The sequence below is a fragment of the Mus caroli genome, unplaced genomic scaffold, assembly GCF_978045245.1.
Source record: "Mus caroli unplaced genomic scaffold, Mus_caroli_1 scaffold_7, whole genome shotgun sequence".
In the NCBI taxonomy this organism is placed as follows: Eukaryota; Metazoa; Chordata; class Mammalia; order Rodentia; family Muridae; genus Mus; species Mus caroli.
Window position 1 is genome coordinate 78,919,406 of NW_028227262.1, and position 18,961 is coordinate 78,938,366.

The following is an 18,961-nucleotide window of genomic DNA, read 5'->3' on the forward strand; positions in this document are numbered from 1 at the left end:
TGTCCTTGCTGAAAAATTAACTACATTTACATTTACTCATACTATATAGTGATGGGTTTCTGCAAAACTCAACTGTTATCAGTGTGTTTGATTTTTATTTGAAGCCTGTTATGAGAGAATCTAAACACTTGTTTCAGATTTCTAAGTTGGCCCTTGAGCCTCTATGTTGACTTTCTTCCAAGTGGTTCCTTCTTGTCCTTGATGGTATTTGTTAGGCTTTGATTTAACCTGGATACTCTCACAACCCTGTGTCTAGGCAATTTACTTCCTTATTTGATAACTACTTTGCATAGGTTCCTATAGACCAGAACAGCTGCCCATGTTTTATAAACCAGGCTTTTGCAGTGAGGTCTGAATTAAATCAGACAGGCAGAGGCCTCATGATGGAGTCACAGACCAGGGTCTTCATATTCCTGTTGCTCTGGGTGTCTGGTGAGATATTAAAGAGTTTTAGAATATCTTAAAAATAGTTCATTGTAATGAAAAAGCTATTTTCTATAGGAAGTCAATAGTAAGCAGACAATGCCATTAGAAAGGACATTTTAGATTCTAGCATTTGTATCATGAAGATCTTTGTGTGTATATATGTATAATCATTGTTTATTTCTGTTTGCAGGTGCTGATGGGAACATTGTGATGATCCAGTCTCCAAAATATGGATTACATCAGAAGGATACAGGGTCACCATGACCTGTAAGGCTGGTCAGAATGTGGGTACTGCTGTAGCCTAGTATCAACAGAAACCAGGGCAGCCTCTTGAACTGCTTATCTACGGGGCATCCAACCTGTACACTGGGGTCCCTGATCGCTTCACAGGCAGTTGATCTTGGACAGATTTCACTCTCACCATCAGCAATGTGCAGGCTGAAGACCTGGCAGTTTATTACTATCAGCAGGTTATAACTATCCTCCCACAGTGCTTCAGCCTCCTACATAAACGTTGGGCACCATTTTGAATCAGAGTTGGAACAGGGACAGGGAGCTTTTAGCTTAAAAACAGTTATTTGAGATCTCCAGATATCTTCCATCAATCTTCATGTGAATAGGCCTTGCATAGCATTCTTCTAGTGTCTATAGGATGAGCATAGATGTGTCAGGGGTACTTGATGAAAAGGATTAATTTGTGGGGACTATGCTTGTGTGTTATTTCTTCACAATGACAAAGTATCTTAGGAAACAACTTAAAGAAAGGAAACTTTTATTTTATCTCACTGTGTCAGTCCATGGTAGCTTGGTTTCACTGCTGTGGGTCAAAGGTGAGGTTGGATATCATGGAGGAAGTGCATGGCAGGAGAGTGCTGCTCATATCTTGGTTGCAGGAAACCAGAGAGAGCAGAAGGGGTGAGGAACAGGCCCCATTTTCTTTCCTCCATAAAATTCTTCTTTCATATGTTACATGCCAACCAGTTTCTCCTCCTGACACTCCTCCCCACATCCCTAGCTTCCCTCTCCTCAAGATTCACTGCTTATCTGTTTCCCATAAAACAAACAAGCAAACAAATAAAGATATAAACAAGTAAAAAAAAAACATTAAAACTGAACTTAGGATAACAAGATACAATAAGGCTGGGCACAAATCCTCATTTCATGCTGGCTAAAGCAACTCAATAGGAGGAAAATGGTCCCAAGAGCAGGCAAAAGAGTCAGACGACACATCCTCCTCTTTCACTGTTAGGATTCCAACAAGAACATCCAGATACACAACCCTTGTCACTTCAGTCTCTGTGAGGTCTTATGAACCCTAATTTGATGATTCTATGGGTCATGTTCTCTTTGTGTCCTTGACCGTCTGACTCCTATCATCCTTTCTCTCCCTTTTCTACAGACATTCTCTGGGTCTGCCTAGTTTTTGCTTTGTGTTTCTGCACCTAATCCCGTCAGATCTTGGATGACATCTCTCTGATGACAATTAGATAGGACCCATCTCTGAGTATAGTAGGATATCACGAGTAAATATTCATTGGATTTTACTGTTTCAGTTGTGTTTGCTTCTGTCATCAGATTCTTTGTTGCCCGTCCTCTAGTTCCTGGCAGCGTCACCCAGGCAATGTCAGGCATAGGCTGAGGCTCCTGGCAGGGGGCCATTCATTGGTTGGTCTTTTACAAAATTTCTGTAACATCATTACTTTAGCAAAAATTGTAGGCTGGTGAGATTGTAGTTCAAAGGTATCAGGAATTAGTAGGCATTTTCACTAGAAGCACTTAGATTCCAAGGAGTTTCCACTGCAGTATGTTTTCACATTGCCCACCAAATGAGTCCTCACTTCAGTCACCTCCCTAATACTCACTCCCTCCATATATCCCCGACCTGATTGCTTCATTTCCACCCCTACCTTCCCCCTAGTCCACCTGTAATGAATATTATATTTTTCCTTCTCAGGGAGATCCATGCATTCATCCTGCCTTGAACCCTCCTTGTTACTTAGCTTTTGACTCTGGATTTTAGCATAATTATTTTTTAATTAACTGATTACTTGCAAATTAATGAATACACACCTTGTTTGTTGGGAGGGTCTGGGGTACATCACTCAGGAAGATATTTTTTGTTTTGTTTTGTTTTTTTATTTTCACACATTTTTCTGCAAATCTCATAATGCTATTTTTTTTTAATCTGAGAAATAATCCATTGTATAAATTTACCACAATGTATCTTGAGGTAGCTTGATTTACAGTTTTCTTAGGAAAGATTATACTAATTTTTATACTGGCTGTAGAAGTTTGCACTCATACCAATAATGGAAGAATTTTCTCCTTGCTTCACATTCTTGCCAGCATGAGCTGCCAGTTGTGTTTTTGATAATATCCATTCTCCCAGGTGTAAGATGGAATCTCAAAGTAGTTTTGATTGCATTTCCCTGAAGGCTAAGGATGTTTAACATTTCAAGTGTTTCTCATCCATTCAAGAATCCACTGCTTGGATGTGTACATGATTTTACTTTACAGCATGAATTTTATTTTAAAAGTAGGTCATGAGTTACAGAAATCAGGCCAAAAGGAAATTACCGATATAAGTATGTGTGTTTTACAAAAGTAATTTATACTTTTTGAAAATTTTTAAATTTTTATTGGTTATTTTATTTATTAACATTTCCTTTTTATTTAGTTTTTACTTTTTTTTCTTATTAGATACTTTCTTTATTTACATTTCAAATGTTATCCCGTTTCCTGGTTTCTCCTCAGAAAAATCCATATCCCCTCCCCCCTCTCCCTGCTCACCAACCTACCCACTCCCACTTCCCAGCCCTGGCATTGCCCTATACTGGGGCATAGAACCTTCATAGGACCAAGGGCCTCTCCTCCCATTGATGACTGACTAGGCCATCCTATGCTACATATGCAGCTGGAGCCAGGAGTCCCTCCATGTGTTTTCTTTGTTTGGAAGTTTAGTCCCTGGGATCTCTGGGGGTACTGGTTGGTTCATATTGTTGTTGCTCCTATGGGGCTGCAAACCCCCTCAACTACTTGGTTTTTTTCTCTAGTTCCTCCTTTGGGGACCCTGTGCTCAGTCCAGTGGTTGGCTGAGAACACCCACCTCTGTAAATGTCAGGCACTGGTAGTGCCCCTCAGGAGACAGGTATGTCAGGGTCTTGTCAGCAAGCACTTGTTGGCATCCACAATAGTGTCTGGATTTGGTGACTGCATATGGGGTGTATCCCCAGGGGAGGCAGTCTCTGGATAGCCTTTCCTTCAGTATCTGCTCCACACTTCGTCTCTCTAACTCTTCCCATGTGTATTTTGTTCCCCCTATTAAGAAGAATCAAAGTATCCACACTTTGGTTGTCCTTATTCTTGAGTTTCATGTGGTCTGTGAATTTTATCTTGGGTATTCCAAGATTCTGGACTAATATCCACTTATCAGTGGGTGCATACCGTGTGTGATCTTTTGTGATTGGGTTACCTCACTCCATCCATTTGCCTAATAATTTCATGAATTTATTTTTTTAATAGCTGAACAGTACTCCATTTTGTAAATGTACTACATTTTCTGTATCTATTCCTTTGTTGAGGGACATCTGGGTTGTTTCAAGCTTCTGGCTATTATAAATAAGGCTGCTATGAACATACTGGATCATGTGTCCTTACTACATGTTGGAACATCTTCTGGGTGCCCAGGAGTGGTATTGTAGGGTCCTCAGGTAGTACTATGTCCAATTTTCTGAGGAACCACCAAACAGATTATCAGGATGGTTGTACCTGCTTGCAATCCCACCAGCAGTGGAAGAGTGTTCCTCTTTCTCCACATCCTCGCCAGCACCTACTGTTGCCTGAACTTTTGATCTTAGTCATTCTGACTGGTGTGAGGTGTAATCTCAAGGTTGTTTTGATTTACATCTATTGGATTTGTTGAAAGATACTTTCTTGGTTTTTTAGTGTATAGTTTCCCTCCTTTTGTTGGTGTTTTCTATCTATTATCCTTTTGGGGGCTGGATTTCTTGAAAGATATTGTGTAAATTTGTTTTGTCACGGAATATATGGGTTTCTCTATCTATGGTAACTGAGAGTTTTGCTGAGTACAGTATCCTGGGCTGACATTTGTGTTCTCTTAGGGTCTGTATGACATCTGCCCAGGACTTTCTAGCTTTAATAGTCTCTGGTGAGAGGTCTGGTATAATTCTGATACATCTGCCTTTATGTGTTATTTGACCTTTTTCCCTTACTGCTTTTAATATTCTTTCTTTGTCTAGTAGGTTTGTTGCTTTGATTATTATGTAATGCGAGGAATTTCTTTTCTGGTCCAATCTTTTTAGAGTTCTGTAGGCTTCTTCTATGTTCATGGGCATCTCTTTCTTTAGGTTATGGAAGTTTTCTTCTATAATTTTGTTGAAGATATTTACTGGTCCTTTAGGTTGGGAATCTTCACACTTTTTTATATATATTATCTTTGGTTTTGATCTTTTCATTTGTGTCCTAGATTTCCTAGATATTTAGGGTTAGGAGCTTTTTGCATTTTGCATTTTCTTTGACTGTTTTGTCAATGTTTCTATGATATCTTCTGCACCTGAGATTCTCTTTCTATCTCTTGTATTCTGTTGGTGATGCTTGTATCTATGGCTCCTGATATTTCCTAGGTATTCTATCTCCAGAGTTGTCTCCCTTTGTGATTTCTTTTTAACTCTATTTACATTTTCCTTGATGGTTTTGTTCAGTTCCTTTACCTTATTTGGTTGTATTTTCTTATAATTCTTTAAGGGATGTTTGTGTTTCTTCTTTAAAGTTTTCTACCTGTTTACCTGTGTTCTCTCTCTCTCTCTTTTCATGTATTTAAGGGAGCTATTTATGTCCTTTTTTTTAAAATATTTTTATTACATATTTTCCTCAATTACATTTCCAATGCTATCCCAAAAGTCCCCCATAGCGCCCCCCAATTCCCTACCCACCCATTTCCATTCTTATAGCCCTGGCATTCCCCTATATTGGGGCATATAAAGTTTGCAAGTCCAATGGGCCTCTCTTTCCATTGATGGCCGACTAGGCCATCTTTCGATACATATGCAGCTAGAGACAAGAGCTCCGGGGTTCTGGTTAGTACATCATGTTGTTCCAACAATAGGGTTGCAGATCCCTTTAGCTCCTTGGGTATTTTCTCTAGCTTCTCCATTGGGAGCCCTGTGATACATCCAATAGCTGACTGTGAACATTCACTCCTGTGTTTGCTAGGCCCCGGCATCGTCTCACAAGAGACAGCTATATTTGGGTCCTTTCAGCAAAATCTTGCTAGTGTATGCAATGGTGTCAGCGTTTAGAAGCTGCTTATAGGATGGATCCGTGGATACGGCAGTCTCTAAATGGTCCATCCTTTCATCACAGCTACGAACTTTGTCTCTGTAACTCCTTCCCTGGGTGTTTTGTTCCCAATTCTAAGAAGGTGCACAGTGTCCACACTTTGGTCTTCATTCTTCTTGAGTTTCATGCGTTTAGCAAATTGTATCTTATACCTTGGGTATCCTAAGTTTTGGGCTAATATCCACTTATCAGTGAATACATATTGTGTGAATTCTTTTGTGATTGTGTTACTTCACTCAAGATGATGCCCTCCAGGTCCATCCATTTGGCTAGGAATTTCATAAATTCATTCTTTTTAATAGCTGAGTAGTACTCCATTGTGTAAATGTACCATAATTTCTGTATCCATTCCTCTGTTGAGGGACATCTGGGTTCTTTCCAGCTTCTGGCTATTATAAATAGGGCTGCTATGAACATAGCATGTGTCCTTTTTACCGGTTGGGACATCTTCTGGATATATGCCCAGGAGAGGTATTGCTGGATCCTCCGGTAGTACTATGTCCAATTTTCTGAGGAACCGCCAGACTGATTTCCAGAGTGGTTGTACAAGCTTGCAATCCCACCAACAATGGAGGAGTGTTCCTCTTTCTCCACATCCTCGCCAGCATCTGCTGTCACCTGAATTTTTGATCTTAGCCATTCTGACTGGTGTAAGGTGGAATCTCAGGGTTGTTTTGATTTGCATTTCCCTGATGATTAAGGATGTTGAACATTTTTTCAGGTGCTTCTCTGCCATTCGGTATTCCTCAGGTGAGAATTCTTTGTTCAGTTCTGAGCCCCATTTATTAATGGGGTTATTTGACTTTCTGGAGTCCACCTTCTTGAGTTCTTTATATATATTGGATATTAGTCCCTTATCTGATTTAGGATAGGTGAAGATCCTTTCCCAATCTGTTGGTGGTTTTTTTGTCTTATTGATGGTGTCTTTAGCCTTGCAGAAGCTTTGCAGTTTCATGAGGTCCCACTTGTCAATTCTCGATCTTACAGCACAAGCCATTACTGTTCTATTCAGGAATTTTTCCCCTGTGCCCATATCTTCAAGGCTTTTCCCCACTTTCTCCTCTATAAGTTTCAGTGTCTCTGGTTTTATGTGAAGTTCCTTGATCCACTTAGACTTGACCTTCATCATATTTTGACTTCATCTTTTCCAATTTGTATCCCTTTGATCTCCTTTAGTTGTCGAATTGCTCTGGCTAGGACTTCAAGTACAATGTTGAATAGGTATGGAGAAAGTGGACAGCCTTGTCTAGTCCCTGATTTTAGAGGGATTGCTTCAAGCTTCTCACCATTTACTTTGATGTTGGCTACTGGTTTGCTGTAGATTGCTTTTATCATGTTTAGGTATGGGCCTTGAATTCCTGATCTTTCCAAGACTTTTATCATGAATGGGTGTTGGATCTTGTCAAATGCTTTTTCCTCATCTAATGAAATGACCATGTGGTTTTTGTCTTTGAGTTTGTTTATATACTGGATTACGTTGATAGATTTCCGTATATTGAACCATCCCTGCATCCCTGGGATGAAACCTACTTGGTCAGGATGGATGATTGTTTTGATGTGTTCTTGGATTCGGTTAACAAGAACTTTATTGAGGATTTTTGCATCAATATTCATAAGGGATATTGGTCTGAAGTTTTCTATCTTTGTTGGGTCTTTTTGTGGTTTAGGTATCAGAGTAATTGTGGCTTCATAGAATGAGTTGGGTAGAGTACCTTCTGTTTCTATTTTGTGGAATAGTTTGTGAAGAACTGGGATTAGATCTTCTTTGAAGGTCTGATAGAACTCTGCACTAAACCCATCTGGTCCTGGGCTTTTTTTAGTTGGGAGACTATTAATGACTGCTTCTATTTCTTTGGGGGATATAGGGCTGTTTAGATCATTAACCTGATCTTGATTCAACTTTGGTACCTGATATCTGTCTAGGAACTTCTCCATTTCATCCAGGTTCTCCAGTTTTGTTGAGTATAGCCTTTGGTAGAAGGATCTGATGGTGTTTTGGATGTCTTCAGGATCTGTTGTTATGTCTCCTTTTTCATTTCTGATTTTGTTAATTAGGATGCTTTCCCTGTGCCCTCTAGTGAGTCTGGCTAAGGGTTTATCTATCTTGTTGATTTTCTCAAAGAACCAGCTCCTTGATTGGTTGATTCTTTGAATAGTTCTTCTTGTTTCCACTTGGTTGATTTCGCCCCTGAGTTTGATTATTTCCTGCCTTCTACTCCTCTTGGGTGAATTTGCTTTCTTTTTTTCTAGTGCTTTTAGGTATGTTGTCAAGCTGCTAATGTGTGCTCTCTCTAGTTTCCTTTTGGAGGCACTCAGAGCTATGAGTTTTCCTCTTAGAAATGCTTTCATTGCATCCCATAAGTTTGGGTATGTTGTGGCTTCATTTTCATTGAACTCTAAAAAGTCCTTAATTTCTTTCTTTATTCCTTCCTTGACCAAGATATCATTGAGAAGAGTGTTGTTCAGTTTCCACGTGAAGGTTGGCTTTCTATTATTCATTTTGTTATTGAAGATCAGCCTTAGTCCATGGTGATCTGATAGGATGCATGGGACAATTTCAATATTTTTTTATCTGTTGAGGCCTGTTTTGTGACCAATTATGTGGTCAATTTTGGAGAAGGTACCATGAGGTGCTGAGAAGAAGGTATATCCTTTTGTTTTAGGATAGAATGTTCTGTAGATATCTGCCAGATCCATTTGATTCATAATTTCTCTTAGTTTCTCTGTGTCCCTGTTTAGTTTCTGTTTCCATGATCTGTCCATTGGTGAAAGTGGTGTGTTGAAGTCTCCCACTATTATTGTATGAGGTGCAATGTGTTCTTTGAGATTTACTAAAGTTTCTTTAATGAATGTGGCTGCCTTTGTATTTGGAGCATAGATATTCAGGATTGATAGTTCCTCTTGGAGGATTTTACCTTTGATGAGTATGAAGTGTCCCTCCCTGTCTTTTTTAATGACTTTGGGTTGGAAGTCAATCTTATCAGATATTAGAATGGCTACTCCAGCTTGTTTCTTCATACCATTTGCTTGGAAAATTGTTTTCCAGCCTTTCATTCTGAGGTAGTGTCTATCTTTTTCTCTGAGATGAGTTTCCTGTAAGCAGCAAAATGTTGGGTCTTGTTTGTGTAGCCAGTTTGTTAGTCTATGTCTTTTTATCAGGGAGTTGAGTCCATTGATATTAAGAGATATTAAGGAAAAGTAATTGTTGTTTCCTGCTATTTTTGTTGTTAAAGTTGGCATTCTGTTCTTGTGGCTGTCTTCTTTTAGGTTTGTTGAGGGATTACCTTCTTGTTGTTTCTAGGGCGTGGTTCCTGTCCTTGTGTTGGTTTTTTTCTGTTATTATCCTTTGAAGGGCTGGATTCGTGGAGAGATAATGTGTGAATTTGGTTTTGTCGTGGAATACTTTGGTTTCTCCATCTATGTTAATTGAGAGTTTGGCTGGGTATAGTAGCCTGGGCTGGAATTTGTGTTCTTTTAGTGTCTGTATCACATCCGTCCAGGATCTTCTGGCTTTCATAGTCTCTGGTGAAAAATCTGGTGTAATTCTGATAGGCTTGCCTTTATATGTTACTTGGCCTTTTTCTCTTACTGCTTTTAGTATTCTATCTTTATTTAGAGCATCTGTTGTTCTGATTATTATGTGTCGGGTGGTATTTCTTTTCTGGTTCAGTCTATTTGGAGTTCTGTAGGCTTCTTGTATGTTCATGGGCATCTCTTTCTTTAGATTTGGGAAGTTTTCTTCTATAATTTTGTTGAAGATGTTTGCTGGTCCTTTGAGTTGAAAATCTTCATTCTCATCCACTCCTATTATCCGTAGGTTTGGTCTTCTCATTGTGTCCTGTATTTCTTGGATGTTTTGAGTTAGGATCTTTTTGCATTTTACATTTTCCTTGATTGTTGTGCTGATGTTCTCTATGGAATCTTCTGCACCTGAGATTCTCTCTTCCATCTCTTGTATTCTGTTGCTGATGCTGGTATCTATGGTTCCAGATTTCTTTCCTAGGGTTTCTATCTCCAGTGTTGCCTCATTTTGGGTTTTCTTTATTGTGTCTACTTCCCTTTTTAGGTCTAGTATGGTTTTGTTCATTTCCATCACCTGTTTGGATGTGTTTTCCTGTTTTTCATTAAGGACTTCTACCTGTTTGATTATGTTATCCTGTTTTTCTTTAAGGATTTGTAACTCTTTAGCAGTGTTCTCCTGCAATTCTTTAAGGGATTTTTGTGCTTCCTCTTTACTGTCTTCTACCTGTTTATCAGTGTTCCTTTGTATTTCTTTAAGTGTGTTATTAAAGTCCTTTTTGAAGTCCTCTACCATCATCAGGAGATATGCTTTTAGATCCGTGTCTAGCTTTTCCTGTGTGTTGGGGTGCCCTGGACTGGGCAAAGTGGGAGTGCTGGGTTCTGATGATGGTGAGTGGTCTTGGTTTCTGTTAGTAAGATTATTACGTTTACCTTTCGCCATCTGGTAATCTCTGGGGTTAGTTGTTGTCATTGTCACTGTTTAAAGATTGGAGCAGAAGCTGTGTTCCACTCACCAGCAGTCTCAAAATCCTGTGGCGGGGGTCGTGGGTAGCTGGCGTTACCCCGGTGCTGGTCCAGCCGGAAGAGGCCTGTGGTCCTACTCAGCCCGGTTTTCTGCTTCCCTAACTAATGCAGTCTCAGGTCCCATGCGCAATTGGATTGGAGCAGAAGCTGTGTTCCACTCACCAGAAGTATAAGATCCTGTGGCGGGTGTTGTGGGTAGCTGGCGAGTGTCAGCCGACCCTGAGTCCTTGCTACCCAGGTGCTTTTCTGACCGGAAGAGGATGTGGCCCTATGTAGGCCGGATTTCTGCCTCCCCAACCAGAGCAGTCTCAGGTCCCGCGTGATTGGACTGGAGCAGAAGCTGTGTTCCACTCACCAGCAGTCTCAAAATCCTGTGGAGGGGGTCGTGGGTAGCTGGCGGGTGTCAGCCGACCCTGCGCCCTAGCTACCCCAGTGCTTTTCTGACCGGAAGAGGATCTGTCCTTTTTTAAATATATATTTTTATTACATATTTTCCTCAATTACATTTCCAATGCTATCCCAAAAGTCCCTCATACCCTCCACCCCCCACTCCCCTACTCACCCATTCCCACTTTTTTGCCCTGGCATTCCCCTGTACTGGGGCATATAAAGTTTGCAAGTCCAATGGGCCTCTCTTTCCAGTGATGGCCGAGTAGGCCATCTTTTGATACATATAGAGCTAGAGTCAAGAGCTCCGGGTTACTGGTTAGTTCATAATGTTGTTCCACCTATAGGGTTATTTATGTCCTTTTTAAATTCCTCTATCACCATCATGAGATGTGATTTTAAATCAGTTTTGCTTTTTTGGTGTGTTGGGGTCCCCAGGGTTTTGTGTGATGAGAGAACTGGGTTCTGATGATGCCAAGTAATCTTGGTGTTTTTGTTGTTTTTTTGTTTTGTTTTGTTTGTTTGGTTGGTTTTTTTGTTAATGTTCTTGTGCTTGCCTTCTGGTTATTTCTCTTGTCTCTGCCCTTGCTGTCTGTGACTTTGGCTTGCCCCTCCTGCAAGCCTGTATGTCAGTACTTTCAGGAAAATAGTTCTCTCAGGAGGGATCTACATATGGAGAGCTGTGGTACAGGGTCAGCTCTTGGGTGCAGGCAGAAATCAGAAGGACCCTGTCCCCATGTTATCCATGGTTTTTTGTGTCCTAATTGCTCTGTGAGGGTCTCTCTTGCACTAGGAATTTGAAGAGAAGTGGTGGTCTTATTTGTGCTTGTAGGTGTGTAGGCACTCCAGGGAGACCAGCACTCTCCTGCTGGTATTTGTGTATGTAGCTCTGTGGCACAGAATCAGCTCTGTGTGCAGAAGGAGACTGGAAGACTCTGATCCCAGGCTGCCCCTCAGTTCCTGTGTCCTGAAGGTTCAGTGCTGGTTCCTCTGAGCACAGTGGTGAGCCTACCTGCACTCACAGGCCTGTCCACACCCCTGGGAGGCTTGCTCACTCACAGCTCTATTTGTGTATGGCCAGTCATTTTTTTCTAAAGAGAAAGAGAAAATAGGCCTGGAAATTGATGGTTTGGAAGGTGGGAAAGATGTTAAAGGAGCTGAAGAAGAGAAAACCTGATCAGAAAATAGTGTATGAAAAGTTTATTTTCACTCAAATGGAAATCAATATTAACTTCACATTCATGATATTTATGCATAACAAAATATGTTTATATAATATATATGTATTTATGTCACATATACATGCATATATATATATATATATATATATATATATATATATAAATCAGGCATTCATTTTGAAGACTTACATATTTTATTAATGTTTTTGCTTATATCTCTGTGAGTATATACCACATATGTGTGGGTTACTTACTACATGGGCCATAAGAGGGCACTGGTTCCTTTGGAACTGGAGTTAGTGGTGGTGATGAGGCTCCAGATATGGGAGCTGAGAAGTAAGATGTAGTCCTCTGCAAGAGCAGCAGGTATTAGTAATTGCTGAGCCATCTAAATCATATTTTAAAAAAAAGCACTAACTCAGACAGAATGGACTAGTTTTATTTATCTATTCATCTATCTATCTATCTATCTATCTATCTATCTATCTATCTATCTATCTATCTGTCATCTATCTATCTATCTATCTATCTATCTATCTATCTATTTTAAAATATAGAATCTTCCTATGTGTTACCCACAGACTATGTGAAAACTTGCTTTACAGCCCAAGCTGTCCTGAACCTATGCAAATTTCTGTTTTGACCTCTTAAGTGCTGCATCTCCAAGTCTAACCTACCTTGTATGTCTTACCAAAAATAATACTATGTCAATATTTTATCTGAATTGTGGGTCTGTGATAGGCAGCCTATTTTGATTGAATGGGGCTTGCTCTGGTGACCCAGTAGAGAAATCTACAAGGGACAGAAAGGTGAGCCACATTCCCAGAATCAGGTCCCTGTCCATAATTCTGTGACTATCAGTCACACAGACAATGTCCCAAGCTTCTGTCATTCTGGCTAGACTCCACCCCCACAGTTACCTGACTATAGTCAGATATGCTCCTCCCCACAGTTACTTGGCAACAGCATGATAGCCCAGCCCACTATAAGAGGGGCTGTGTGGCCCCTCCTTGCTCTTTTTAAGCCCTCACCTTGATTACTGTGTATCTGTCCTTCTCTCTTTTCCTTCCTCCCTCTCTCCATGTGGCCATGGCCAGTCTCTTTCTCTTTCTACCTTCTTTCCTTTCTCCCTGCTTTTCTACAATAAAGCTCTAAAACTATAGACTGTCTCTACTCATCAAGGACCACTGTGCTTGAAGGACAGGATAGGCTTTCTCCTAACGAGCCAGCGTCTAACCTCCTGCCAGAAGGCCATCCTGTGCTCCAGCCATGGACTTGTCCAAGGACTCTCACCCAAGTGGGAACCATCCAGCACCCCCTCTCCCTTTGCCCTCTCCTCCCTTCAGCCCCCAGAGCTGATGAGCCCTGCGTACCCCCATTCTGTTCTCAGCTCCTCTGTCATATCCAGTGTGGGATTCCCAAGTCTGAGAACCTGGTGCTATGGTGGCTCCTTGTCCACCACCTACTGAGATGGGGTCAGTGGCTTAACACAGCCAGACATCCACCTGGGGCACATGGAAAACATGCTGCAGTCCTACAAGTCCTCCTGCCCAAAGCACTGGAACTCTGGCTGGACATGGCTTCTCTCCCACTCCCCTCCTTGCCCCACACCCATGGCCCTGAACTGAATTATAAAAAAAAAAAATCCTTCAATATCTACTATTTTCTCTCACAGATATTGGGTAGCCACAGCCACTCATCCAGAGAGTAAGAGATACATAATTCAACAGCAAAGCCAAATTCAGCCTTGTATTGACAAGTATATTTTGCATCTCATGGTGAATTTCCCTAGGCCTATAGGCATGACAGATGAATGGAAAGGGAGGAAATTCATCTGTGTTATTTTGAGTCAGCTGGTTTGTAGTGTATTTTGAACCACAGTCCAAGGAACTGAAATCCCTGGGACATATTGTGGAAAACATATTTGTGGGAAAAGCAGTAAATAAGGTTGTCAGGCTTTTGTGGTTATACATAGAAGAACATGGAAATTTTACCTTCCAAGTCCCTATGCTCTCCCTTTATATATTGTGAGAAGCTCATGTTTAACTGCAGGAGTCTTTAGATTTGTTAGACCCCTGTCTCCATGTGTCCAATCTGAATGAGCAGCAGTAAATTACATGAGAGCACAGTCTGAGATCACTGGGCTGTCACAAAGGAAAGTATAAAGTTTATCGAGGATTGAGAAGACATGACAACTTATTAGACACTGATGGGGATTGTTGCTCATCTGGTATATTCTTCAGTTTGTGATTTGGAACTATTTTGTTAATTAATTAATCAATTAATTAATTTTACATCCCAATCTCAGACTCCTCTCTTCCCAGAGTCCACCTTACACAGATTCTTCTCCCATATACCCATCCCTTTCTCCTCTGTGAAAGGGGAGGTCCTTAACACATCCTGGGTACCAAGCCACTATAACACGTCAAGTCACTGCAGGACTAGGCACATCCTCTCTCAATGAGGTCAGACAAGGGAGACCAGTTAAGGGAACAGGGTTTATAGTCAGGCAACAGAGTCACAGAGAGTTCTTGTTGCAGTTGTTGGGGTATTTAGGAATACAAAGCTATACATCTGCTACATATATGTGTGGAATGCTTAGGAAGGTGCTAGGTTCAGCCCATGAGTGCTGTTTGGTTGTCTATTCAGTCTCTGGGAGCTCCCCAACGGACAAGGTTAGTTGACTCTGTTGGTCTTCTTATGGAGCCCTGATCACCTCTGGTTCCCTTTATCCTTCCTCTAATTCTTTCACAAGACTCTGAACTGTGTCTAATGTTTGTTTACTGGTCTCTGAATCGGTTTTGGCCAGCTGCTGGGTGGATCCTCTCAGAGGACAGTCACACTAGGCTATCCTCTACCCCCTATCCTCTTTCCTATCCCCTGGGTCATCTAGCATGCCTAGTAGCTATGAGATCTGTACTTTTCCTACTGTGCTCCATTTTCAGGTCTAAAACTCTACCTGCCATCCTAGAAGCCTGCAGCCATCAGGGACCACCAAGTGAGACTCCTTAACCAATTCCTTGCCTGTTGGTCCCTTTAGGAAAACCTAGCAGTGAGTTCCTCCTATCCCCTCTGCACTTTATTCATGTCCTGGCTCACAGTTATGCCTGCTTCCCTGGACTTCTGCTGCCACCTAGGACATCCAGGTGAGCTCCCCTTGTGCCAATTACCAAACCTTTCCTCCAGCAAAACCAGCAGCTGTGAGGTATGCCCTATCCTCTTTGTGTTCCATCTTCTGGTTCACACCTCTACTGGCAATCATGGAAGGCCTGCAAGCCATCAGGGACTACCTGCTTTGCTTCTATTCCTTGAGGGATGTTGCAACCCGGGACATCCAGAGGCCTGAAGTTATCAATGACTACCAGCTCTACCTGCATCCCTGCAAGCCAGCTACCACTCAGGAAAAACATCTCTACCTTCAATCCCAGTGACCTGCTGCCATCAGGAGACTACCAGCTTTACCTGTATCCGGGGACTACCAGGCCTTCCAACAACAGAGATTAGTTGCTTTCTTAACCCACAAACCATCTCTGTATTATGTTGTCATTTATGCAGTTTATAAATGAAATCTGAACATGCTTATCGCAAATCACTTCTTTTTGTTCCTGAAAAATTGCTATATAAAATTATATATTTAGCGTAAAATAGAAGAAAAATGCATATTTATTAAATGCATATTCGATTTCAATAATGTTCTGGCTTAATTTTAGCACATTAATATCAGATGAACAGTTTACTTTGGATATAAAATATCATGAGATGTCTTTTAACCATTTGACTAATGATGTACATTTGGACAGCTTGTTTCCATGCATAGATTAGACTGGTCTAGAACTTGTTATGTACCACAGGCTGGCCATAATCTGATGGTTCTCCTGCTTCTGTGTTCCTAGTTCTGGGATACAGATGTGAATCTTATTCTTTTTTATGATATTTTGTTTACTTTTCTGTTTCTTGTACTTTACACATAATACTAGATTTACAATTCATCTCATATATATTTTCATAATTCACTAACCTGAATTCAGGTGCTTATTTCATGTCTGTTATTGTGACTGATCTTCCTTCAAACTCAAACATTTCCCCCCCTTCGGATGTGAACAATCTCTGATATTATGATCTGTTGGTTCCTGTAAATTCATTATTTGATTTAGTGTGGCTGTGCCCCCTCCTGGTAAACTTTTTGAAGAGTGAGCATGACCATATTTAGCCAGTTTTAATCCTGAAAATTTCTAGACTTCTCTAAAATATGCTTTTGTGGAATACACCCTTTCAGTGTTACTAGTGTCCAGGCATGATGAGGTAAAGAAACCTTGTTTATTTTATTCTCCACCATTTCCGCAAAAATTAGAACCCCTTTTAAGTTCCGTGAAGTCATAGGAAACATGTTACTTTCTGTTAGGTTTTCTTTTACTTTGAGACTAAATAGTCACTGATCCTAGGCTTAAATTCATGTCCCACGGGATTTCCACAGAGCTAAGTTGGGTGTCTCCTTATATCTCTGTCACATGTTTATTTTGGAATTTGGGGCCCTACTGTCTGAGGCACTGTTCATATTCTCATTAGAAGAGTCGATTTGGAGATTGGAGACAATGAACAAATTTAGCTTCAATATTTTTTGACTTTCCTCTTTTGCTTCCTACCCATTGCTATCTTTTATAGGACATTTTCATACTCTGGTTTTTTTTTCTTATATTCTTGTGATTTTTCTCAGCATATCTTATCATGTTTTCTAGAATGGTCAACCTGAGATAGGTCTCCTAAAATTTCTACAAAAGTCACCTGATTTAAATATGTCTTAGATTTTAACCCAAACCTACTAGTTTCTGTAGTAGATTTCTGTTGGTAATGAGGAAGCCAATCACTTTCAGTGTTTTCTTATGCTCTCTTTGATGGCATTTTTGCCTGTTGATTGATTCCAAGCACTCATGAACACTGACCAGGCATTATTTGCTTTGGTATTTTCTATCTGCTTTGCATGGGTTTCAACAGCCCAGCCCAGCTGCTCAGAATTTATAAACCAAGCCTTTGCACTGTGTCTGAACAGCATCAGACAGGCCTGGCAGCAAGATGGAATCACAGACACAGGTCCTCATGTTTCTGCTGCTCTGGGTATCTGGTAAGAAATTTAAAGTATTAAAACCTTTTCAAGTTTCATCTTTGTGGAAAGAAATTTGCAATACGTGCCAGTGTGTAATATTTCTTACAAAATAAATTTCTGATATTATGATAAGGACATTTAAATGAAAAATATTGACTGTTGTTATAATCTATGTTTGTGTATCTATGCATTTTCACTGCTTATTAATTATTGCAGGTGCCTGTGCAGACATTGTGATGACACAGTCTCCATCCTCCCTGGCTATGTCAGTAGGACAGAAGGTCACTATGAGCTGCAAGTCCAGTCAGAGCCTTTTAAGTAGTGGCAACCAAAAGAACTATTTGGCCTGGTACCAGCAGAAACCCGGACAATCTCCTAAACTTCTGATATACTTTGCATCCACTAGGGAATCTGGGGTCCCTGATCGCTTCATAGGCAGTGGATCTGGGACAGATTTCACTCTTACCATCAGCAGTGTGCAGGCTGAAGACCTGGCAGATTATTTCTGTCAGCAACATTATAGCACTCCTCCCACAGTGCTTCAGCCTTCTACACAAACCTCGTTGAGAGTTTAAACAGCTGTGTACACCACATACAGCTCTGGTTATACACACTTCCCCATTCAGCCTTAGAGGTGCCATGTCTGAAATGCTGATGAAAAAGTTTACAGAGCCCAGTAAAAAATAATGTATTCAATGTTTCTTATGTCTTTAGGTATAAAAATTCTATACACTAAAATGCAGGAAAAAAAATCCACTGTATTGGTTTTCTATTCCTCCTGTAACATATTCTGTAACAACCACAAATCTGTTGATTGAATATAAGGGATTTAGTTTTTTATAGTACTACACCACAAATCTGTTGATTGAATATAAGGGATTTAGTTTTTTATAGTACTACACATCTGATATCTAATATAAGACCCTATGGGCTGTTGTGATGTTGTAAACTATGTTTTTGTTAGAAATATATAGAAACATTTTTCTTGTGTTTTCTAGTTCCTAGGAGGTTTTCTTACTTCCTTAATTATATCCATCTTTTTCTGACTTTTCTTTTTCTTTTCTGACTCTTTTATTTGTAATCCTTTTAATTATCTTTATGTTTACAACATCACCACAACAGCCCATAGGGTCTTACATTAGATACCAGAAATGTAGAACTATAAAAAAAACATGAATGCCTTATATTTAATCAACAGGTTTTTGGTTATTACAGAATATGTTGCAGAAGGAATAGAAAAACAATACTGTGGATTTTTCCCCTGCATTTTGTTGTATAGAAGTTTTATACCAAAAGACATAACAAGCATGGAACACATTATTTTTTACTGGGCTCTGTAAACGTTTTCATCAGCACTTCAGACATGGCACTTCTAAGGCTGAATGGGATAGTGTGCATAACCAGGGCTGTGTGTGGTGTACACAGCTGTTTAAACTCTCAAGGAGGTTTGTGTAGAAGGCTGAAGCACTGTGGGAGGAGTGCTATAATATTGCTGACAGAAATAATCTGCCAGGTCTTCAGCCTGCACACTGCTGATGGTAAGAGTGAAATATATCCCAGATCCACTGCCTGTGAAGCGATCAGGGACTCCAGTGTGCCAATTGGATGCCAAGTAAATCAGTGGTTTCGGAGATTTCCCTGGTTTCTGTTGATACCAGGCTAAAGCATTACACACATTCTGACTGGCCTTGCAGGTGATGCTGACCCTCTCTCCTACTGATGTGGACATGAATTTTTGTGACTGGGTCATCACAATGTCTCCATCAACACCTGCAAACAGAAATAGATGAGTATACACTTACATATACAAAGACTTCATGATACAAATGTTAGAATTCAAAATTTCTTTTCGAATGGCATTGTCTGCCTAATATTGGCTTCCTATAGGAAATAGCTATTTAAATAAATTACTTTTAAGATGTTATAATACTTTTAAATGTCTCACCAGACAACCAGAGCAATA

The 18,961-nt window shown here is 40.3% G+C and overlaps 1 pseudogene across 1 annotated transcript; it reads left to right on the top strand.

Moving 5' to 3' along the window:
* The first annotated feature begins 16,875 nt into the window (after nucleotides 1-16,875).
* LOC110288959 (immunoglobulin kappa variable 4-1 pseudogene) lies at nucleotides 16,876-17,630 on the top strand (annotated as a pseudogene). Its single transcript, XR_015047702.1, has 2 exons — nucleotides 16,876-17,016; nucleotides 17,215-17,630. The product of XR_015047702.1 is annotated as an immunoglobulin kappa variable 4-1 pseudogene (transcript).
* The last annotated feature ends 1,331 nt before the right edge of the window (nucleotides 17,631-18,961 follow it).